The following is a 25,757-nucleotide window of genomic DNA, read 5'->3' as shown; positions in this document are numbered from 1 at the left end:
GTGTTGGTTAGATATGAATATACATTTGGAAAATATCACAAAGTTGCATACCTCAGGTTTTTAGACTTTACTTCATGATCTTATCATTCAGTACATCAGAAAAAAAATGGATAAAACATATAATGCTTTAGGGAACTTAGAAATTATCATCTGGATTTAGAAACTAGGTGGCTACACAGTACCACTCTTCCTTTACACACCTGTGACCAAATACCTCTTAATCAGTATGACACTGTCCCATGGGAACCACTATCTCTTTTCTTGGTTATTTTCAAACCAGTGCTCTGAGGGGCTCTTCCCCTCAGAGATCATCTTTTCTGCCATCCTGGATGGAGTTTATCTCAACCACAGGTGGTTACCTGGAGGAAATGGGGACTAAGAGAATTTAAATGCTTTTGTGTGGTCCCACTGCAAGTGACCAGGAAAGATGATATTAAAATTAAATGTCATAGTAGACCTTCCCTCATCTACTGTTGTAATTGAAAGTGTAATAATACAAAGGAGAATATGATTGTTTTCTCTCTCGCCTCTCAACCTGACATTCTTGTGCAAAAACAGGGCATCTATTCAATTAGGCAGCCTCTTCTGTGACTCATTTCTCTCCTTTCCACCTCAGGCCACATTAGGATTGATTTTTTTCTTTGCCTTTTTAGTCTTTTTATATGGCAGTGTTTTTCTCCTATTAACTAATATTTTATCAGTGAGTATTAATTCTCTTTTAAATGTCTTGAAACATTTGCTGCTTTCTTTACAACCCAATATTTTTGATATATGTGCATCTCTGATGTTATAAAAGATGCTAATATAATACAATAAAGTATACAGTCATTTATTTTACAAGCAAATATTCAGAATTGTGTTAAATTGGTTCACTAAAAGACACTTCTGCTTTGCAAAAAATGAAAACTAAATTGATTTAATATAATTAAGCAATGAAGAAAAGTCTCATCCTCTGCAGTTAACCCTGATAGTTATTAGCTGCTAAGAAATGCCCTGCTCTTGGGCCTTAATTATTATGTCAAAAATGTAAAGTAATTATTATGGTGTAGAGTGAAAAACTAAAAAATGTTCAACTTCCATTTTCCACAGATGTGCTATTCTTCACCTATTGATTTCTTACCAATTAACACTGATATTATTATGTTATTATTATATCTTTCCTTAGAAACAACTAACACTATTTTGGAAAGTATATGTATTTATATGAAATGTTTCCTAAAGGCACTTTTGAATTAAAAATTGGGTAATACAAATAGAACCATAGTTTTTTGTCTTACAATAATTTTCTTAATTATATATAGTACTCATGGAAAATACAGAAAGATCATAGAGAAGAGAAGAGAACTATTTGAAACCCATACTGTTAGTAATTTGTTAGAAAATAGAATTTTCTTCTTCTATTTCTGTGTGCATTTATTCAACACTTCAGAAATCAAAACTTATAAATGTCTTAACCCATCTTTTTGCTTATCTTTATACAACAAATTTTTTCTTATATTATTAAAATTATTTCCAAACTTCCCTTTAATGACTTCTGTTCCACATAGTAGAAGAACAACAACTTCAATGCTTTCTTATCAGAGAACATTTAGAATTTCTAATTTTTCCAGTGTGAACATAGTTAAAAGTTTTATGTTTCAGGTACTCTATTAATAGTCATTTGTTGTTTTAGAAACACGTTTTGAGGTACATGCTTTCCACTGAGAAACTCTTTTCCACTTTTTCTTGGTTATCTATTACAGAGACTGAAGGAAGAAGCAAACTCGCATGGTCTTCATGTCCTTTCTGAAGGAGGAGATGAACTATCTGCTTAAATGGTGTGGGCTTCTCCCAGCTGTATACAAGGTTGTGAGGGACCACCATACTGGTTTGTAAAGTCCAGGTAAGTTGTTATGCCTTGAAGGGTGGCTTGTGTGCATTCTGGGAAATGAGGACTTTGGATACACAAATTTCCAGGTGGGTTTAAGTACTCAATGGACTATTTTAAGAAAATAGTTGCAATTGCTATCCACAAAAAGGGATTCGTTTCTACATGGCTCTCTATTGCATAAAAACCAATCAAAAGAAAATCCTGTGAGGTGATCCCGGTTGGACGAGGCGCATATTGGAGATGTCTGTGACGGATTAGCATCCTGGGCCTCGTGAGAACAGAGCTGAGCCAGTGCACAGGACATGATTATTTATGCCCTTCCCTTCCTAATCCCTGCGGTTCCTCTTCTAGGCCCAGAGCACCACTAATGAGACAGGGGTAGTTGGCATACCAGATCCATTCATGTTGAACTTCCTATATTTTCTACCATGTTCCAATAAATGTAGTTTTGTTGTAATAGCCACTCATACAGGAAACTTTGGTAGGCCTGCATTCAATCATGATTCTACTGCTCAACCATGGGGCCACCAATACGCCTCACCTCCAAGCTAGATTGTATTATATGCCAAGGAGGTCATGACCATTCACCTTGAGTCCCACCTACAAGCGGTGACTGCAGATAACCTTGGTACTGATGAATGAGGCTCTGCATCTGGGCTGGTACCACCTTAGCGAGACCAGCAGCACAAGGGAATTCATGCTCTGAAGCATTCCCTTGCACATATCAAAACTGAAGACGGATTTTCATCACATACTTGTAATCCAGAGCTTATCTGTGTGTATTTTTCCTGTGAGTCAGATCTGCCTCCCAGGGCAGAAGTGAAATGGATCCTCAGCTATCTTTTTCTGAGATGCCAAAGAATCTTAGCACTGGATGCATGGGAGGATTGGTCTCACACGTGGGGCTCAGCGGTCACCCCACCTCATGCCACTCTGATTCCATGTCTTGCTTTTTACCTGCCTCTCAGTGGCTTGAGAGCAAAGAAAAAGAGCACAAATTTTACGAATACGTGCGTGCAACCATGAATTTACATTTTTTATATAAAAGATTAAAATGTTCGGATGTAAAAGAAGGGAAACGTATTAAATGTTCAGCATGTACTGTGCCAAAGCTAGACTGTGTCATTACATATTGTATCATCAACTGCTCCTAGTGCCTCAAGGCAGGCAGCGGTCGAACTGTGTGCAATCGCCACTGTTGTAAGTCAAACAGTAGGCAAATATCTCCGATTTCGTATGGTTCAAACATTTTTATCCCCATTTTACAGATTAGAGACAAAGAAGTAAATTAATAGTAAAATGAGTTCTGAACGCCCTCTGTTTAGCTTCCAAGGCTGTGAACATTTTTGGCCACTGTCTACTTACAAACATTTTTATTTTAGTATATGTGCTGCCGAAGCGAGCACTACTTACGAACATTTAGAAGCAACTATTATGCGCCAAGTGATTGCTTTATATTGTTACATTTATCCCTCACTTTACTCCTGAAAAGTAAGCATTGGTATTTCCGTTGTGAACGTGAGGTCACCTCATCTCCAAGACTTTAGACAACTCCTTGACATGATGAAAACGGAAATTCCGTCTTGGATGCTCTGCTTCTCAAGTTCATTATTGTGCCTGTTTTTGGTTTTTGAAGATCAGGTGTTCACTGCTGGTATTCTTTTTTTTTCATAACATTTTCAAAATTTACATGATAATTTAATTGATGTGAAACCTTTATTGCTCACTCTTATCTGCCCACTGGCAAACCTCGTGCCTCGTACATAGTCAGTGCAAAATAAATATTTATTCAAGGAATAGTGAGTGACTTAGTGAATAAAGGTTTAACAGTCAAAGCTTGCTTTATTTCCACAACTAGGCCTTCATATGGAACCCTAAACAGGGCTCATGGTAGAAATGTATCTTGAAATTCTTTTTTTTTTTTTCAGAAGCCAGAAGTTAAGAGTTTTATTTATTTATGTATTTAAAAACATTTTTTATTGGAGTCTAGTTGATTTGCAGTGTTGTGCTAGTTTCAGGTGTACAGCAAAGTGAATCAGTTATACATATACATATATCCACTCTTTTTCAGATTCTTCTGGATAAACGTTTTGTGAGCCTTTTAATTCTAAAAAACTTTCATCTAGGAAAGGAAGAAACAGGGACAATTTATTCACGAGAAGGAATAGAGACATTGTTAATGATGTAATTTTTACAGTGTGAGAGAGTGTTTACTCACTGCCCTTTGAACTCGATGGCTGTAGAACAGTGACTCAATTCTGGATCCATTCTAGGTAAATCGAATGAAACCTTAAACCCTCCTGTTTAAAGTATTCTTTCTGTATTCCACTCAGCTTGAAAGGAAACTGTGTGCTTTGATTTTAGGCTTTAGATATAAATATGCACAAATGTGAGCAATCTGTACAATTAACTTATTAAAATACCCTTTATTCTATTTGATTTTTCCAAGACAGAGAGTATTGTGATAATATTTCGTATTACTGCTGGGTTTCCACTAGCATATCCTTGAGTTTCCCCCCAAAAGAAAATTTGCTTTAAATACTTCTTAATAAAACTGAACAGAATATATCAATAAATGTTCATAGGAGCTTTTTAAAATTTCACCTTTCATCAATTAAATGATTCTGTTTTAATCATTTACTCTTTTACCCAAAACCTTACTTTGCTTTTCAATAAAATTGCTACTTCTGCTTTCTAAACAATTCACATTCACACGGTATATCCTTTTGCATTTGCCACCTCGTTTTTTTTTTTTTAACATAGTTGGAATTTTTACCCAATCAGATTTTCCTGTAAAGTGTTTCATTTAAAATAATTTCAGTAATAGGTAAAATTGATCTTCCTTTTAGACATTGTTTTCCCATTTTTAGCCCAGTACACTGATAACTTTTCTTTCAAAATTAGCTTTTTCTATGTTATCTTTTATATATTTATTTTACTGTGGTAATTTGGAAGCTATAAATATCTTTAAAAAAATCTACAGTGCTTCACCTTAGTCAGTATTCTTTGGTACAAGTGACAGAAATGTTACTCAAGTCAGCATGGGTACAAAGCTTGATGACCACACTGGATGACAAAGACCTCCTTGATTCTGTTTCTTATCTTTGTTTCCCTCAGCACTTTGGCTCCATCTTCTTGGGCTGGCTTCTTCCACACAACAGGGCATGGGCCCCCCATGCCTGGCTCCTGCTTCCCCGCTAGAGGAAGGCTATGGACCTCTTCTCTGCTCCAGTTAAAAAGTGCAAGCCCCTGGATGATTTTTATTTGGCTCAATTCGGTCATACATAGACCCATTCCCTGAAAAAGAAATAATGGGCTAAGGTGGAGGAGGCTCAGGAATTTTGGTTCTAATCTTTCATGACTAATTTATTGTTTTCATATCTTATATAGACTATAAAGTATGTTATCGTTTGCATTATGTTTTGTAACCAACTCTATTCTTTTTAAAAGGCTTTTATGATCCCCATAACTCCTTTGTCAGTGATGTTTACATTTGTGACGTCAGTGTTTTCTTTCCTAGTTGACTGGAGTACACAGTCAATAGGCTTATAGGAAAACACTGTTTTTTGAGTCCTTTCTTGGATTATAGTGGTCTGTAGTTAAACCATTTTCTTCCAAACTCTGTATCTGTGACTAACTTGTCAGTGTCATTTAATTCATGGAGTAGTAAGGCAACACCAGCCTAAGGTGTTCCTGGTCTTTTTCTTAATAGGTAAACTTTGGAGTCCATGTTGCTCTTTGAAACGTGCTCAGAAAGAGCGTTCTGGAAGGGTCTAACAACAGCAGTGCACTCTCCACTCATTGTTCAGAAAGACGGAGAGCCCCACAGAGGGCAGCCCTCACTCCCAGAGCCCACCACATCTCCAGTGATTACTCACCCACATCAGGTAACACGGCAATCACTGCTAGGATACAGCGTGCGCACACACACACACACAGACATACACACATACACATTTTTTGTCACACTGTGAATGCAGCAGTGCCAGCTCCCCAGGTCTTCTTTCAGTTTGGATTGACCTGTTCTGCCTCACAGGTCTTCACCACACACTGGTATAACACGCTGTGTTCTTTGTCAACTGGCCTGGTTCCTGAGAAGTGGCTATTTAGAAGGTTGAGTGCACTGCAGAGTTGTGAAGCGGTCCTGCTTATACCAAGTGCTGTGGTATAAGCACTGTCTCAGCCCCAGGAGGAGAAATACTGCCTCAAGAACTGAAATAGGAGAAAGTCTCTCTTCCCACCTTTGGTGTTTCTGTTGATGCGTTGTTTTCTGCTTCAGTCCCCATCATTTCCCTGTAAAGCTTCCATGTTGAAGGAGCAGCAGCTCACGTGCTTCCCAGATAAGAAATCAATTTCAATTTCTCAATCAATTGGGATCAAACACAGCATTATAGGCAACGAAAATAGCTTTGGCTTTTACTTGGTGTGAAGCGGTGAGCCACAGGAGAGTTTTGAAAAGAGAAGTGAAGTGATGTGACTTGTGTTTCATAAAGGTCACCCTAGCTGCTCTTCTGAGAAATGACAGAATGGAAACAAGGGCAGAAGGAAGGGGGCACTTAGTGAGGTGTTTCAATTATGCAGGGGAGTGATGACGGTGGCCTGAACCAGGATATGGTGATGGTCCAGGGATCAGTGAAGAATGGTTGAATTATGGATGGATTTAAAGGTAGAGCTAAAATATTTGCTGATATGTTAGCTACAAAGTGTAAGATGAAGAGAGAAGGTTGACTCTGAATTTTTTACCTGAACAATTATAAGACTAGACATTCTAAGATGCGAAATTAAATAGGGGAGATAGTTTGAAGGGAGGGATAAGTGCAGTTTTTGTTTTTAACTTCTAGAGGAGGAGAAAAGGGTAAAAAGAAGGAACTGAAACATATGTAGATACAGTAGAAGTAACTATCATCAGCTGAATACCTATAGGCTAGATGACACATTTTTTCATATAATTCATTAAATCCTCATGAAACACATGTATGTGAACAAGACATTATCTCAAATTCACAGTATGCTCAAATATAGAGATGGTTTCTAAGATATGATGATTTAACTTATTCTTTCTGTTATTTCACGTTTGCTGCATCCTACATGGAGACTGTACTCCTCTACACATGTTAGCTTAAATTTCCTACAAAACATCAGAAAAGAATGATTCTTTATGATTCCTTTAATCAATGAATGTTTTCACAAGATTCCTTCAAAATGATAACATTTGCATTATCGATATAAATTGAGTGCATGTTTTTAAAGAAAAAGAAATGGGGATAGCTTCAGTATGAGTCTGGCTGATAAACACAAGAAGCAATCAATGGGAAAGGTCAGTGTGTCTGTGTTTGCCTGCAAGGTCGATGATGCAGTCAGATCACTGGAGCAGTGTTCAGAGTGGAGAAGTTAAATATTTATTAACACTGAAGCAAAGATGGAGCTGATTGCTTGTCGGCCAACTGGGCTCTGGAAACCTCTCTCCAATAAAACAAAATCGATGCCATCCATCTGCAGTCTTGTATTTATTAAATTTTTCTCACGAGGTGGTCAATTTGTCTTACTGCTTTCCCTCAACAATTGCCAAAGCAAGGCTATTAGTAACTCACCCCTAGTTATTTATAATAGGTAACTGGAAACTGTCGTTTTCTTCTTTTAAAATAATTTTATAAAATTAATACGTGTTCAGTGTAATGTACCTTGAAAACTCAAAATATATAGAGAATTTTTGTTTTATTCATTCATGTTTCCATCATGAAGAGATAACTTCTGTTATTTTGTTACTGTTCTTTCTAGTCTTGTTTTTGGATTTTTTTCAGTTTTATAACTGAATTCAAACTATGTATGCCATGCTTTTTAATACTGTAACATAACCATTTCCTCTATTACAAATGCTTATAACATCAATTTAAATGATTGCATATGATTCCACTGCATAGATATGCCATTATTTTTTATTATTATACTTTCAGAAAATATTTTTATTATTCTTTCCTCTTTCCCATTATGAATAAGCTGAGTTGCTATAATTTTTCCTGATTGGTACTTGCATGTAACGTTATAAAATTATTTTACTTAAGACATAAATGGTTCTCTATACTGTCTATAAGCTGAAAATTCTAGTACGTGTATTTTTAAACTGGATCTCTTCCCCAGGCTCCAGATTCTCATTGTAATTGCTTACCTGCCATCTCCTCTTGGAATCCACTAGGGACGCCCAATGGGAACCTCAAACAATATGTCTGAGTCAGAGCAGCCTATCTTCCCAACTTTCACCTGTTCATCTCTCAGTCTTTCCTATCAGGAACTTGTACCGCCATCCATTCATCTGGCTGTTCAGCCCATAATTCCTGGCACCATCTATTTTAATTGACTCCATTGGCTCAAGAAACATTTAATCACAGAATATTTTTAAGCAGAAGGAATATTAGAATATGTTCTAGTTATGTATTATGATTAGAAACAAATTAGAACTAATTGAACCCATCTATTTCACCAAAGAGTGAGACTAGATGATTTGGTAGAGAACACATGACAACGTAGTATAAGACTCAGGATCTTTACAGAATAAAAGCTGGAAGCAAAGAATGTGAGCATGGCTCTTTTCCATGGGCTAACACCAAATCAAAACTGTTATTCTGAAGAGTAAGGATTTCAGTGGGAGTTTAATGAGACGTTCATTAAATTCTCCATTTTCCAGGTTGATCAAAGAAGCATAGCAGCATGAAGAATAGTAGAAATTCATGTTTCTTAAACACTTTGTAGTAGGTACTGCTGGCCCCTTACTTAACGCCTATTTCCTTCTTTTCTCCTTGCTTTTAGAGTTCTGGTTCTGTTCTACTGTTCACCCCTCCCCCATCTGTCTCAGGGGAGGTTGCATCTATTCCCATCTCAAGAGGACAAATCCCAATTCCTTTGCCAGTTATGGTGATTTTTCTTGGCATCATGTTTAATTTTTTTTCTTGTTCCTCCCTTGTGACTCGTTGAGAAAAAAATCATTGTTCTGGGTGGTTACATGATGTGAAGTATTTTGTATGAACATCACATTTCAATAAAAATTTTTAAAATTACTATGACATGCCATTTCTTAACCATGAAATTGGTAAAAAATTTCTTTTAAACTCACAATTGGCTGGCCCAAACAAGTCACATATTCATATTTAAATTCAAGAGAGCAGGGAAGTGAAACCCTGTCATGTGTCCCAAAGGAGAAACAGCTGGAATTGTTTTTTTTCCCCAGAATCATCTCAAGAAGAGTCTTTCAATTTCCTGTGTTTTTTTGGTTTCTCTTGCATCCAGCCATTTATTTTCTTCTGGATTTAGAGCCCTCAATTAATTTTTATTGTGCCAGAAGGTTGTTTTAAATCTTGGGGTGTTTTATCTCTTCAGCGACAAAGGATTTTGTAGGTAGGCTAAAGTTTATTTAACTGTAATCAGAATCTTATGCCATGAAAATATTGTAAGGTTAGCCTCTGATCCATTATTGGGGAAAGAGGAAGTTTATACCATGATTTTGCTCTGCAATAACATATTAAATGTTGATTTGAATCTTAACTGCTCACTTGTGCTTCTTCATAAAGACAGAGAGTCACGCTGCCCAGATAAATTTCACTGAATTGTTCAATCACCACCATCTAACTATACCTAGAGTCTTCGGACAAATTTTATTCCTTAGGTACCAGTGACAACGTTAAAATGCCAATCATCATAGCCTGATTCATTAAACCAGATCCTTGGTTTCACCAAGCATCAAGCTTCTCTTTACTTTCAGCAATCTAATTTGACTAAAATAAAGTAGTGTGTCACAACCTATTTTTGTTTCTGAATCTGAACTCACTCTGGCGTTACTGTAGCCTACCTCTAAATTCTCCAATATAAATAATGTACATCTGTCATCAGAATTAATGACAGTGTACATATATAGCAATTTTATTTGCACTAAAGGTAATCCTTTAACTTGAAAAACAATGTAGTCTCACAAGTTTTACATATATATATACTGCTTCTTCTTCTTGGGCGTGGTGTAAGATGTCTTCTTTTTCTTAGTGCCTCCACAAAATCTCAATGCAATGAAGCGTGGACTCCTTTTGAAAGCTGTAGTCAAGGTATGTCCATCTTCCGGTGGCTTGCCAGCAAAGTTCAGTCTTTGCTGATAAGGAGGGATTCCTTCTTTAACCTGGATCTTGGCCTTTACATTTTGTCTTATACTCTACATTTCAACCTCGAAAAAGATGACCTCCCCTTAAAAGATTTTACAGAAATCTGCATCTTGGCAATGGTGTCAGTGCAGATGGTGGGTCAGAAAAGCTCCTCCTCGATTTTTAAGATCACAAAGCAAAATTCAGTTTCAATGAGTGAATTCCATAAATAAAATAAATGGCAAAATAAAGAACTTGGTGAGGTTATTTATAACCATGAAAGGTTTGAGGCATGTAGATTCCTTTGATGCATTTATATGTACCACAAATTCCAGCCAAACATCTGGCCTGAGCATAAGCCCAACCCTTGATCTGAAGGCCCCACTCTTCCCTCACTTCTCTTTACTGTGACAAACTACAATAGAGGTTAAAACTGGTGTCATTGTGTTACATAGATGCACTATCAAAATTCTGATATTGCCGAAGATTGGTCTGTGACTCTGGGCAAATGATTTAACCTTAGCATGCAAAATTTTGCATTTCTGAGCTGGGCAATGATAATAGGATTATTGTGAGGATTAAATGTGATAAGGAGGGGCTTCCCTGGTGGCACAGTGGTTGAGAGTCTGCCTGCCGATGCAGGGGATGCGGGTTCGTGCCCCGGTCCAGGAGGATCCCACATGCCGCGGAGCAGCTGGACCCGTGAGCCATGGCCACTGACCCTGCGTGTCCGGAGCCTGTGCTCCGCAACGGGAGAGGCCACAACAGTGAGAGGCCCGCGTACTGAAAAATAAAGAAAGAAAGAAAGAAAGAACTTGCCAAATTATAAAAAAAAAAAAAATGTGATAAGGATGTTTAACCTAGTGGCTGGCATACTGTAAGTCTGTGATGATTATTAATAACGGATTTTTGAAGTTTCCCTCAAAGTCTCCTCATAACCATTTATTATGCTCCATTATACGTAATCCTGTCATAAATGACAAAAATAATATTTAGAAAGTAAATGCAGCTCTCCCTATTTAAATAGAGCTCAACAGCTCTATCACCTGATTCACTTTGTTTTTAAGACATTGGGAAAAACTGATGCTTAAAAAATGCCCTACAGTATATGTATTTCCTAGTCATTTTAATTAAATGCATGTTTCTGGTGAATGTTGATTTTGAATGCTTGGGCTTAAGTTTTTTCTAGTTTATACCACCTATAATAAAAGCTCTAGATATTTTAATATTAACAGAAAAACTGTAGTAAGTTTTATAAACTTCAACTTTCCAATTTCATTAAATGTATTTGGCATATTGAAGAGGTGGATAATTTACTGTAAAATATTAAAATGTTAAGCATAATGACTTGCACAAGAAGCTGGCTGAATTGTTGGAACAGTAGCTGAGTTAATTAATTCTAGGATACATCGTAAACTCTTTAGCTAGTTAAAGTAACACACATTAGTTTGCTATGATTAATAAGGTCTTCTGCATATCAAAGGAATCAAGGCTGATTAGATTAGCATTTCCAAGGGTTATCTAAATTTGATACATTTATACAAATCAACATTTAATAAAACTGGAAAGAAAAATAATTGGAAATCAGTATATAATAAAATATAAAGCAAAGATTTATCATTTTTCTAATCTATACTGTACTTTGAAAGCAGCACTTTGCATTTCATCATTTTCATTCCAATTACAGAAAATGCTGATACTTTATAAATGTAAGAGCAAGAACATATTTTCTTTGAATATTATATTTTTAATGAAAATCCTATACTGAATATCCTCAGATATGTTCATATGCCTATGAGCACATTTTTATGTTATAAAGTGATAGATTAGTAGAGATCTGGGTCTATATTCACTTGTATAAATAGTTGGGAATGAGGTAAATAAAATTATTTAAAAATGGAAGATAGTAGAATAGAAACCCAGGGATAAAATCTTTAATTACACAGGGTTATTCTTTGCATACCAGTAACTCTCCAGTTTCACCAAAGTTAACAAAGAAGATTAATACGTGGAACTGCAGGACCCATGAGAGAAGTGCAACCTTTGAACTGGAGCTGGTGCATCCTAGCTCTAGGAAGAACCTGGCTCGTCCCCTGTCTTTTCACATAGAGTTTTATTGGAACAAAGCCACGGCTGCTCATTTAGGTTGGGTGTATGGCTGCTCTCACACTTGGTGGCAGAGTTGAGTAGTTGCAGCAGAGGACTGCTTGTAAAATTTTGTCTCCCTTCAGCAGAAAGCCTGAAAAACAGGAGGTGCTGAATAGATTTTTTTGTTAAATCTATTGAAGGAAGAAAGGAAGGAAGGAAGGAAGGAAGGAAGGAAGGAAGGAAGGAAGGAAGGAAGCCAAAGATTTAAAGTATATGATTGAAGTAGTTCATTGACACACAATAGAAAACATCATTCTGGGAGAGTGGGCCAGAACCCCATTTCCCAGGACAGCAGTGCTCAAGTTGGGGTGCACACAATTATATACTGAGAGAAATATTAAGAAATAAATGTGTGTATGAGATAGACATAGAGTACTTATAGGATGTAATATATATTAAAATATAATTCTAATATATGGTATTATATGTGCATTTATATATATACATGTATGTATATAGATACACATACACGAAAAAATTCAATACCTTAAAAATCAATATGTAGACAAAGTCAAAGCATTTATCACTATTACTGAATAAACTTCCAGAATACAAAAATAAATCTGATATTTTATCGACATGTTTAGTTACTATCACAATTTTATTTTTAAATATTGTGGTAGTTTAACGTTACAAGATTGGCGTTATATTGCAGGAATGATAATTTTTGCAGGCTCAGATGTTTGATTTCTACTGCCACCATAGTGCTGCCAATTTCTTTAACAAATTTCCACTTTTAACTGAATTTGGGTAGTAGAACAAACTTAGAAACCTCTTACAAATCTTTTTTTTTTAAATTTAGTTCTGCTGATGGTTATTTTACTACCAAATTTTAAGCTGCAGTTCTATTCTACTAGGAATTAAGTAAGGTAAAGCTAAACCACTGAACTTGAAGAATTGCTCATAGTGGTAATACAATTTCACTGAAGCAAACCCACAAACTGAATCTTTAGTACTTCTTGAAGGACATGCTCTCTACATATTTTATAAGCAGACATAACTGCTGGCTCATAGTTTTACTTCTAATATTTTTGCCTGATTTGTACAGTTACTTGAGAAGAATTAGCTCCTAAACTTTGGACCTAGAAATGTGTCAAAAGAGCAATTTAATTGGTTTGATTGGTAGAAAATTATGTTTTGATTTCCTCATTTCCTCCAACACTGTCTTCTTTTTTCTATGTATATATTTAATTTTTCTTTGTATATATTTAATTTTTCTTTATATATATTTAATTTTGAGAATTAAATTATTAAATTATCTTATGAGAGAAGATTAGTTATGGATGGTGTTATGACTTTAGAGTTGTTCTTTATGCCACATGGAAAATCAGCTTTTCATTATCACAAGATACAATATAATAAATTCCCTGACAAAGCTATTTATTGAAAGATTCAAGGCCTGAATTTAATTTAAACACTAGCAGTAAATATAGTTCTTAAAAATAATTTGTTTTCTATTATGAATGCTAGTACACAAAGCAATTCTATAAGGAATAGAATATCATATAACCTAACCTCTATTGTTAGGCTCTGTAATATTTTTACAAACATTTACTGGCTCAGAAAAAGAATAATTTCACAAAATTTTATATGCTAATTCAGTTTTTAATATACAAATGAACCATCATTCTATTTTCCTATGTTGCTATTTATCTGAAAATTCTCAATAATTGTTTTCTAATGGAAAATTGGCAGCTTTGACTACAATGAATAAATATTGTAAAATGTCACTCCTCAATAACATATATTTTCTGTATAAATATATATATATACAGAGAGAGAGATTTTAATATATATAGCAAATCAGGAGATTTCTTACTCCAAATTACATCTAAATTGCCAGTTTAAAATTTTCCTGTGTTTACTTTTAAATTTATATGCAATATGAATCACTCTTTTGGGTGCATGATTCTGAGTCTTGACAAAGACAGAGGGTTGTATAACCATCACCACTGCGGTCAAGGTACACAGCTGTTTCGTTGCCTCCAGTATTCCTGGTGCAGTCCCTTTGTACTCTGTCTTTCCCCTCACCTCCAAGAGCTGTCGACCACTGATGTTTCCACTCATATGATTTCATTTTTGCTGAATGTCGTATAAGTGGAATGATATTATGAGGCTTTTGAGTTTGGCTTCTCTCACTTAGCATCATACAAAGGAGTCATCCAATGACTTCACACACTGTGTGTCTCAGCAGCTTACGCCTTCACATCACTGGACTGCAGTTGACGCATGAGTGTGCCACTGCCTGCTCATCAATTCACAGGCTGAAGGACAGTCAGCTTGTCTCCAGTTCTTGGAGATTAATGATAAAGCTGCTCTAAATAATCAAATACAGATTTTTGTGCAGGCATTCTCCTCTAGTCTCTGATTTGTCCTTTCTGTTTCTTAATAATGTCTTTCACAGAACAAATCTTAAAAGTTTTTGATCATTTTATGAATTGTGCTTTTGGTATTGTACTCAGGACTCTTTGCCTAAGAGTGACACAAGTCTATTTATATGTTGTTTCTATAGTTCTATATTTTATGCAAGTTTCTATAGTTTTATATTTTATATTTAGGCTTATAATGTACTTTGAGCTAATTTTTGTCCTTAGATTGCCTTCACAGCTTTGTCAAAATCAATTAAAGATAGGCATGGATCTACTTCTGGACTCTATTCTGCTTTGTTGACTTTTATGCAGTACTGTCCTTGCTGATTTTGAAGATAAAGGAAGGGACCATGAGTCAAAAGATGCTGGTGGCCTCTAGAAGCTGGAAAAGTGAAGGAAACAATTTCTCCCTAGAGCCTCCAGAAGGGACCACAGTCCCTCTGACACCTTCATTTTAGCCCAGTGAGACCGTATAAGACTTCTTACCTACAAAACTCTGGATCACAAATTTGTGTTGTTTTAAGTTTCTAAATTTGTGGGCTTTCATTTGTTATTGTAGCAAGAGGAAACTAATATAATGGTGAATTACATGGTTTGATAAGCAGACTTGAATTCTAAGGATGACTACACTTGCTTCTGATATATTATTATTTTTATGTATATCGAAGGATTCGATTTACTAGGGTTCTTTTTTTTTTTTTTTTTTTTTGGTCTATGTTCGCAATGGATATTAGGCTGTAATTTTGTTTTCTTGTGAAGTCTACATCTGGGTCTGACATCCAAATAGTAGTGGCTTCACAAAATGAGTGGTGAGTGGTTCTCTCCCTTCCATTTCCTGGAAGAGATTGTGTAGCATTTGTATTATTTCTTAGTAAATGTTTGGTAGAAATCATGTGAGGCTGTAGTTTTTTGGGGAAGTGTTGTTCTAACTACATATACAATTTCTTTAATAGATACAATCTATTCAGGTTATCTATTTCTTGTGGGAATTTTGGCCGTTTTTGTCTTTCAAGGAACTGGTCCATTTTAACTAAGTTGTTTAATTGATGAGGGTGGAATTGTTCATAGTGTTTGCTAGTTATCTTATTAACATCCATGGTGTCTGTAGTCATCCCCTTTTTTCATTTCTGATATTGGTAATTTGTGTCTTCTCTCTTTTTTTCCTGGCGAGTCTTGCTTGAAGCTTATCAATTTTATTTAACTTTTCAAAGAGCTAGTTTTTGTTTTGAATTATTTTTCTATTTTTTATTGTTTTCAATTTTATTGATTAATTTAAAAAAATATTCTATTTCTTCTCTTTTCTTGGGTTCAATTTTCTATTTTGCTCTCTGGTTTATTAAGGTAAAGCATAGACTTTTATTTTGAAAATTTTCTTCTCTTCCAACACAAACATTTTATTGCTGCAGATTTTCCTCTGAGCACTTCTTTAGCCAAATCCCACAAACATTGGTATGATATATATTCATTTTCATTCAGTTCAAATATTTCCTAATTTACCTTGACATTTCCTTTTTTGTTTTTGTTTTTGTTTTTGCGGTACATGGGCCGCTCACTGTTGTGGCCTCTCCCGTTGCAGAGCACAGGCTCCGGATGTGCAGGCTCAGCGGCCATGGCTCACAGGCCCAGCCACTCCGTGGCATGTGGGATCCTCCCGGACCGGGACACGAACCTGCGTCCCCTGCATCGGCAGGCAGACTCTCAACCACTGCGCCACCAGGGAAGCCTGACATTTCCTTTTTAACTCTTGTTTTATGTGGAAGTATATTGCTTACTTTCCAAATATTTGGAGATTTTCCAGATATCTTTCTATCATTAATTTCTATTTTAATTCCCTTGTGTAGGAGAATATATTTGTATAATTTCAATTATTTTAATTTCAATATATACCCCAAGTTTAGTCTATCTGGATGACTGTTTTATGTGCACTTGAATAAAACATGTACATTCTACTATTGTTGGGTGGAGAGTGAATAAATGCCAATTATGCCAATTTGATTGAAACTGCTGATCAAGCCTTCTACATCCTTGCTAATTTTCTATTTATTCATTCTATCAATTACTGAGAGAGAAATGTTAAGCCTTAAAGTATAATTGTGGATTTCTCTATTTCTCCATTCAGTTTTATTAGTTTTTGCTTCATGTGTTTTGATGCTCTGTTAATTTTGGAATGTGATACTAAATTATATTCAAATAATCCAAAATAAAGCAGAAAGAAATTAACAAAAGAATAAAAAACAAAGCCGATAAAGAGAAAACAAAAAAAAAATGGTAAACTTAACTCCAACCATAATTAATTAATGTAACCAATAATTGCATTAAATATAAGTGTTCTAAATACTTTAAATAAAAGACAGAGATTGTCAAGACAATTGGATAAACAGAAAAACAAATAAGATCCAGCTATACGCTATCTACAAATATCCATTTGAAATATGATATAGGTTAAGTGTACACATACAGAAACAATATGCCATACAAACACTAACCAAAAAACAGACAAACAATGGAGTGGTTGTATTATATGTATGAAAAAGTAGTCTTAAAACAAGGAAGAAAATCAGGAATATAAAGAAAATCATATATTCATAATAAATTAATAGAATCAACTCATGAAGAAAGTATAACAATCCATAAAATGGACAATTGACTAGTTTCCTAAGAGAAAGTTCAGCTTGATGTTAATACTAATAAAGCAAGACAGAAAGAAAGAGAGAATAGAAAGGAAATAAAGCTGACCAAATTCTCATGCATTCACTATGAAATTTTCATAAGGCACATTATGGGGTATAATCTACTCATATCTGAGAGAAATTAGCAAAAAATATGTAACTATTAAGAAGCTTACAGATGTAGGATTCTCCTTAACATTAATGTTTAAGTCAGGTCAACAGTGTACATACAGTAAGTTCAGACTTCAAAATACCCTTCAGTTTGAGAAATATGGAAATTAGAGATAAAATATCAAAAGACCAAAAAAAAGCACAAAGATAAAAGACATAGCCCAAATTAAAGACAAGATAGACTTCCCTACGGATCAAAAGTGGAACACATTATCAGTCAAACATTATGCAATTAAAAAAACAATTAAAAATTTCAATGTATGGATACTTTAAAACCAGATTATGTACATTTTAAAGAAAAATAAGTGATATTAGAGACCTAGAGGATCAGTATTTAATAATAATAGAATTAACTATCTAAAAAATTTTTTTTTATTAACTGACTATCCTGTAAATCAGAGATGTGGATGTGGTGTGGCTGGCTTGCTAAATGAGCACAGAATCTAAAATGTTTGTGCACCTTAAAATAGTCTCAAAATACGTAAATAAAAGGCAGTAAAATTGTTGGAAGAAAGGTTTACAAATTGTCAGGAATAGCAGAGCACATGAAATACACTTTTACTTATTAAATTTTCATGCAGACAAAATATTTGTACAGCTGTAGGAGATTGGAAAAACACAATGAATAATCTTAATGTGTGTCCCCCCCAAATTCCTGCCTATTAGTGTAACACTCTGTGCAGCCCTGTTAACTTTAAATGTGGTGGGATCCTGGTATATGATTAGGTCATGTTATATGGAACAACTTGCTTTAAGAAAGGGCCTGAGTTGATCTCATGAACCCTTAAGTCAAGGTGTAAGGTCAGAAACAGGGAGTCAGAGATTCGAAGTGAGAAGAATTTAACACAAAAGAAATTCTCTGTTGACGGTTTGAATATGGGGGGACACATAGCAAGGAATGCACGTGCCCTCTAGGGGCAGAAAGTGGCCTTCATCTGACAGCCAGCCACAGGGACCTCAGTCCTACAACCAGAAGGAATTGAATGTGGCCAACACTCCGAGTGAGCTTGGAAGTGGATTGTTCCTCAGAGCCTCCAGAAAGGAGCACAGTGCAGCTGACTTCTTGATTTCAGCCTTGTATGGCTCTGAGCACAGGCCAGGCTTCTGATCCACCTTAAGTCACTATGTGTGTGGCAATGTATTATGCAGAAATGCAAACTAGTAACAGAAGTTAACATGAATATATTTACCAAAAGCTGTGTGAGACCTTTACAGAGAAAAATGATTAAACTCAATGTCATCAAGATAAGGATTTTCACCAAAGTTATACATAGGTTTAATTGTATTACAATCAAAATATGAACATATTATTTTTTGTACTAGAAAGTAACATTTTAATATTTATATGGGAGGTCAGTGTATAAAGGCTAGCCAAGTTGGTTTTAGAGTGAAAGGGACGGCTTACTTTAATTCTATTGATGAGAATATAAGCTGAAAAAATATGTCTAGACATTCTAAATCTATGAATTCAACATATTAAAAAAATCTAAGTGTGCCAATATCTCCAATGCACACATACACCAATGCATATATTCCTTACAGATTTTTAAGACAATTCTATATAGGCGTACATATACATATATACCATTTCCTAGTGGACTTGTTAAATAAATTAATAGCATTCTCACACAAAATATCATCAGCCATATTGACTAGGGATAATATATTCAGTATATTTTACATGAAGTAAGAGAATGAAAATGTTATGTACATTGGGATGCAGAAGTGGATATTTTTCAATAAGATGAGAAAATGTTATCTATTGATATTCTTCTGTTGGGGAGCTTCACATAGTTTGCGAAAAAATGATGTAGAGTCGTTTGGGATTACCAGGGGTATGCTCATGTATCTGTCATTTGCCTTTTAAAGAGAGCATGCATTATTAAATCACAGGCATTTAGTTCATCAAGATGGGTTTGGACATCTAAATTACAGGGTATCAGCTAAGGAAGACCCAAACTGTTTTGCATAACAAAATGGTGAGATATCTGAGAAATAATCAGAAGAAGAGGCTGGCTGTTAATGAAGAAAGGACAGAGAAAAAAATGTAGGTAGTTGTATGATTTAGGTTGATATTGTACTTGAGGGAGAAAATAAATTGTAATGGAGATCTTTATGTTTTTTATTGTGGGATGTGCAGTCTAAACAATCTCCTTCATCTCCCCAGTGAAATCTGCAGTAAGTTCTGTGTAGCTCACTGCTAATACTTTTGCTATGAAGAGTTTATTTTGGAGGAGCTTGAAATGAAGAAATGTGCTGAATTATGCATCCAGGAAAGACACAGCAACTGAGACTCTGAAGGAGGGTAAAGAGACAATGGACATGTTTATTACCTGTGTAGAAAAAAAAAAACAGAGAGGAAGATGTAGCAGAGCTCTCTGTGTGACACACAAAAATGTTAAGCGTGGTTGGATTTGCAAGTAATTTCTGTTTCTTTTTTCACATTGGTATATGGTAAGATTTTTAATAACAAAGGAGTGCTCATGGTTATCAAATACATTATTTTCATTAGTAAGAGTTCTGCTAATTTGGTGGGCTGTTTTCTAACTCACTCATGTAGGCCTTAATCAATGTTGATCGGGCATGGATAATATGCTAGGCCTTACATATTTCTTGACTTTAACATTTTTAACTTTACTCAAAACTCCCCAACAGCCTGGCGGAGATTTTCTCACAACTGTGAGGGAGCATGAGGCTCCCTTCACTCAGTCCTCTGCTCTCCTGCTTGCACAGGTGTCAGCCCCACGTCTCAATGTGAAGGTCTCCCACTTTCTCCTGTTCCCTCTCCCTATGTCCTTCGGAGAGGTTTGCCCCACTGAAGTGCCAGTATATCTAATCCAATCCTGTCGGGCTGTCTGCATGTCACGGGTCTCAGATGACATGTGTGGTGATGTGGAGAGCAGCTAACACAGTCTTAGCCTTCTACACACACCTGGCCAGCATCGCTGGTGGTGCCTGTCAAGTCATGAAATGTCATTCAGTAATTGAATCCTGTATGATACTCAAGTCAGGAATAGGATGTACAAGAACTCGAGTGAGAAGCATCTTGATGGCAACCAGAAGTGACTTAGAGTGTGTGCCCTTACATCTTTGTTTTGGCTCTGTTTGCTACTCTGCTCCATGCATGGCATCCTAATTTGTGCCACCCTGGCTCTCCCAGAACCTCAGTATTGGTTGCCCTGGAATATTATTGCCTATATCTTTGAGTTGCCTCATTAAAGCATGTGACCAAGTATATTAATAAAACATCCTATATGTACCTCTCTAATTTGGTGAATCTCTGTCCAAGATTTTTTTAATGATATGACAGAAAAACAGATACTTGCTTTTATGTATGTAGTTCTAACAATGAATGCCAGTCTCAAACAATATTTATCCATGGGAAATGCTGGGAGAAAGAGGTTAAAATATTAATAATAGAGTTTAAAATATTAATAATAGTTATCCTTGGGTGGTAAGTTGATTTATAATTTTTATTAATATTGCATACATTTTCTGTTTTTTAAACAGAAACATTTAATATAAAGCATTGTTAACCTCATGTTTCAGGATTGAAGTGGCAAAAAGAAAGCACTAAGGCATCACAGAATAGCAGCTGTATGAAGAGCAAATACCCTTAGAGCTTAGGGAACAAAGGAAAGGCATGGTAATGATTAAAATATAGATGCTTAAGAAGGGCCACGGGCTTCCCTGGTGGTGCAGTGGTTGAGGGTCCGCCTGCCGATGCAGGGGACACGGGTTCGTGCCCCGGTCGGGGAAGATCCCACATGCCGCGGAGCGGCTGGGCCTGTGAGCCATGGCTGCTGAGACTGCGCGTCCGGAGCCTGTGCTCCGCAACGGGAGAGGCCACAACGGTGAGAGGCCAGCGTACCGCAAAAAAAAAAAAAAAAAAAAAAAGAAGGGCCACGAGGGACTGAGAGCAGAGCTCTGAGGAGGAAGAGCTGGGCATTTAGTATAAGGACTCCTGGACCCACAGAGCAGCAACTCTGCCGTCTGATCTTGGAGTCGTTGCTGGCACGTCTTCAGGGTGTTCAGAAACGAGGTCGAGCCATCCCTTCCCCTTCCCCCACCATGCCATCCCCCTCTGGGGCTCCCTATTGGCTGCACGTAGGATGGAGCTAGATGCCCAAGGTGAAATATGGATGTCTGAGCCCGATCCCAAGTCACTAAGTAGAGAAGGAAGGCTTTGAAGTTTAGGACGATAACATAGTACTTGGCCGAGTGCGTATCACTTCAACTGTGCGAAACAAAGAAGCCACACATAGACTTTATAAAGGCAGCAGACTATCTGATGCTTGGATAAGAGTCCAAGTAAAATATCGTTGGCAGAAGATTCAAGGTTAGTTGGCCACTAACAAGCTAATTGGAATAAACAAAAAGTGAAGTGAGACCTTTCCCCACAACTCCTGGCTCATAAAAACAACAACAACAAAACCCCCAAACACTCAATAAACCTTGGTGGAACAGGAAATCTTGGGAAATCGTTGTGAGATATAAATTTTGAGGACTTGGCTTCGAGAAGTTGAGAGAGGGAGAGTAGGTTTTGGTAACACCTTTTACGTTTTCGGGGCTCAGTTATCTTCTATTTAAAACAGAAGTGGTTCGATCCTTGGGTAAATATGTTCATGATTTGGCCCGTGTATGGATGAATAAATACACAAGGGCACACGATCATGATCACTGGATTTGAACAGTTGTGTCCGTCAGGGTCCAGGCAGGAATCAGAATCACCCCAGATCATTCAAAATGGATAGGCTTTGCTGAAGGGACCATACAGGGTCAGGGGTTTAAACAAAGGAGAAAGCATGGGATCGGAGACCAGAAACCAGCTGCTGCAGGAAGCTATTTCTGGGGACGAAGAGCAAGGGGATGCTGCTGCTTTACCTGGATGCTAAGAAGAGGTGCTTCGCGGAGAGCTGCATCTCTGGCTGGGCACTGTGACTGTCAGACACCCAGCCCTACAGCCGGAAGGAGCAGGAAGGAAACACACCACCTGTCCCCCAGCCCTGCCACCTGCTGACCTGACCAGTGGCCGTTTATTAAGGCAGCCTGGGCAGTTCAGAGTTTACCCTTCTGCATAAAGATAAAGGCAAGCATGCATGGGAAATTCATGAGTGATTATCATCAGCAAAATGGCCCTAACAGTTCTCTAGCCAGTCAATACTGTAGACTGACTGGTGAATGAGTAGATCTCCCTATACAGGTGTGACTGGTATACAGAGTAAGGACTGGGATGGTGACTGAGAGTTTTTATGTTTTCCTGCAAATAACTAGGCTCCATCAGGGTTTCTAAAAGTTATATGAGCTGCCAACAATGAATTGTGTGTGTGTTTTTTTCTTTTTTTTTTTTTGCGGTACGCGGGCCTCTCACTGTTGTGGCCTCTCCTGTTGCGGAGCACAGGCTCTGGGTGCGCAGGCTTAGTGGCCATGGCTCACGGGCCCAGCCGCTCCATGGCATGTGGGATCTTCCCGGACCGGGACACAAACCTGTGTCCCCTGCATCGGCAGGCGGACCCTCAACCACTGCGCCACCAGGGAATCCCACAATGAGCTGTTTAATTGCCAGACAATAAACAGGATGCACTGTGGCAAATACAAGCAAAAGAAAAAAAAAATAGAAACAAAAGGCTAATACAAATATTTTCCTTGCACCTTGTACTGAATGTTATTTTTTTAAAAATTGTGTTTGAGAGGTACTTACTATAGTTAGATAATTCAGTTTGAGAACCTCTTTTTAAGATAAATTTTTATTTAGCAGTTGTAATTGTGATAGTCTTTAATGTCATTTATGAAACATTTCCAAATCTCAGTCTTCTAGGAAGAAGTGAGGATAACAATTTCCTCGTGCTTTACTTTGGCCAATAACATGTGAATGGTGGTGATGTGTGCGTGATTGGTGGCACTTGGAGAACGGAGGCACAGTTCAGCTCACTCTTCCCGGCTGGCACAGCTAGCATCAGCTCTCCAGACTGGCCCCTGTATCAGCTCATGTCCTTAGAGAGAATAATGCAGAACAGAGCTTCCAGGGAATCAAAGTGGACATGTATTAAGCCACAGTGATTTGAGTTTATTTTAGTAAGGTATAACTCAGCCTGTGCTGTCTGATACAGCAAGTATTCAAAACAAAAGCAATTTATAATCAGAAAAATCTAGAATCCACGAAGGATGCATTTGGCAATGATATTGGACCTTAAGCCACCAAAGTCTTCATGGTAGTGGCTTCATGATTTGGACAGACTGCCTTCGCCTCCAATCCCTCCCTTTGCTACACAACATTTTATAGAATAAAAGGCCAAGGCAGGAAAGAGTGTTTGTTCATAAAGGAAGCTACTTGTGTCTGCGGTGCTCTGCTGGTCCTTGGGGTGCGGGGGGTACACTGCAGTCTTCACTGAACTCCATACGCTGCTCCACCACCGAATAGGCAAGAAGCAGGCAGATGCTGGATTTGGTAAACGTTAAAAGTCAGGGTAGAGAAGAAAGTTTTTGACTCCTCCTAAAGAAAATACCAGGTGAAACCTTTAAAGTTAGCTTGGAGACACTGAAATTTCCCGAATTTTGGGTTGCTAAACAACCTAGATAAATTCTTTGATGAGAAAGTAGAAGAAAAAAATATAATGTGCATCTCTCTGAATGAAGGAAGGTAAGAAATGAAAATTATTTACTAATATGTTTTCATCCTACTCCTTTGAATGGAACTCCCAAGTTTTGCCTGGAGCCAGCTACCCAGCCAGACATTCTTATTTTCCAAACTGGAACTAGGTCCCACCATCTGATTAAGTATTGGTCAATGGATTGCAAAAGAAACAATGTGTACTTACATCCTTAAAGACATGAACATAGAATCCTATGCTCTTTTCTGCATTCCTGCTGGTTTAAATGCAAAAAAAAAAAAAAAGAAACAAAATATGATGGGAGTTAATCTGGAATATCCAGCTAAGATCCAAATATAGAGCAAAAGAAACTTCTATGTAGTATATGGCAATGCAATTTGAAGTCTCTCTCTTTTTAATAACAACTTAAATTGTGTGTATATTAGACTAATTACACCACACACTGTAAGAAAAACAGTTCATGCCTATTTTTGTTGTGGCCACTGTTGATTTTATTATTATTATTGTTAAGCTTCAGGCACAGAGGATTGAGTTGATCACCCTTCTCAATTCATTGCCCTTTATCGACGTTGATCTGCTTCTTTTATTTACTACCTTTCTATTTGTGCTATCTGGAGCTATTTATTTCACTTCTCTGTGCTTCAGTATTCTCATTTGTAAAATGAAGATAATAATGGTTTCAGTCTCTTAGGGTTGTACTGAGGACTTAAAAAGTTAATTTGTGCAAAGCACTACATCCAACATACAGTAACTGCAGACTATCATTTTTATTAGTTATTATTATTTATTTCTTTGTATTCTCATTCTCCAATTCCATTTCCTCTGCTCCCACAGGCAGTCTTTCTAATATTGGAATGCATATCCTTTTGTTCATAACTATTCTTGCAAAGTCTGCATTATTGGTTTATATGCATTATTTTAAATTTTGTGCTACATAATTGTGCTACATATACCAGCAGTGAGGTTGTAAGATCCACTTGCATTACTTTGAGTACGTCTGACCTGTTTTTCTGAGCTGTTGCTTGGGGCCCCATGGTGTATACCCATCATGTATCATCCACCCACCCTCCCAGACTAGATGCCAAGATTGCTCCTGGTGCTACACTGCCAGAAACAATAGTGTAATGAACATCTTTGAAAAGGTCCATTTTGGATCTGTTTGAGAATTTAGTTAAACTTATAACCATGAAAAGTACTGCTCAATATTAGGCTACGCTTATTTATAAGTTTACCAAGTATTGCAAGAAGGCGTGTCACAGTGGCTCCAAATTTGTATTCCCACCAGTACATGATTGTCCCCACGTCCCCTTATGCTGCAAACACTCTGCATTATCCAGCTCTTGAATTACTACTTCCATTCAGGAAGGAGAAGCCACAAAAGAACATCACTACCAGGCAAACAATGAGGAAAAGTCAGATTATCTACAAAATCCTAGCATTTTTTGGAACGCTTCAGAGAACTCAGGTCACAAGCCACCAAAGGCACCGCATTCCCAGGTGTGTCAAGGTTTCTGCAGAGGAACTGGGCACATGACTGCTTCTCCCTACAAGGCTGTGGGAGAACGAGGGGCCCCCAGAGCAAAGCTGAGGGGCGAGCTGTGGGTTATTAATAAACCAACAGCTTATTAGTTTTCTGTCTCTCAGGTCCAAATCCACCCTTCCGTCCCTACTCTGTGAGGTTGGGGGCTGGACCCTGCACATACGTACATGTCCCCTGCTTGCTGGCACAATATGAAGCTGTGCCAGCAGAGGGTGACGGAGGGACATTAAAATGAGGATGTGCAATCTTAACGAGTCTC

The sequence above is a fragment of the Delphinus delphis genome, chromosome 12, assembly GCF_949987515.2.
Source record: "Delphinus delphis chromosome 12, mDelDel1.2, whole genome shotgun sequence".
In the NCBI taxonomy this organism is placed as follows: domain Eukaryota; kingdom Metazoa; phylum Chordata; class Mammalia; order Artiodactyla; family Delphinidae; genus Delphinus; species Delphinus delphis.
The sequence above is the reverse complement of the archived record's forward strand: the minus strand, read 5'-3'. Positions refer to the sequence as shown.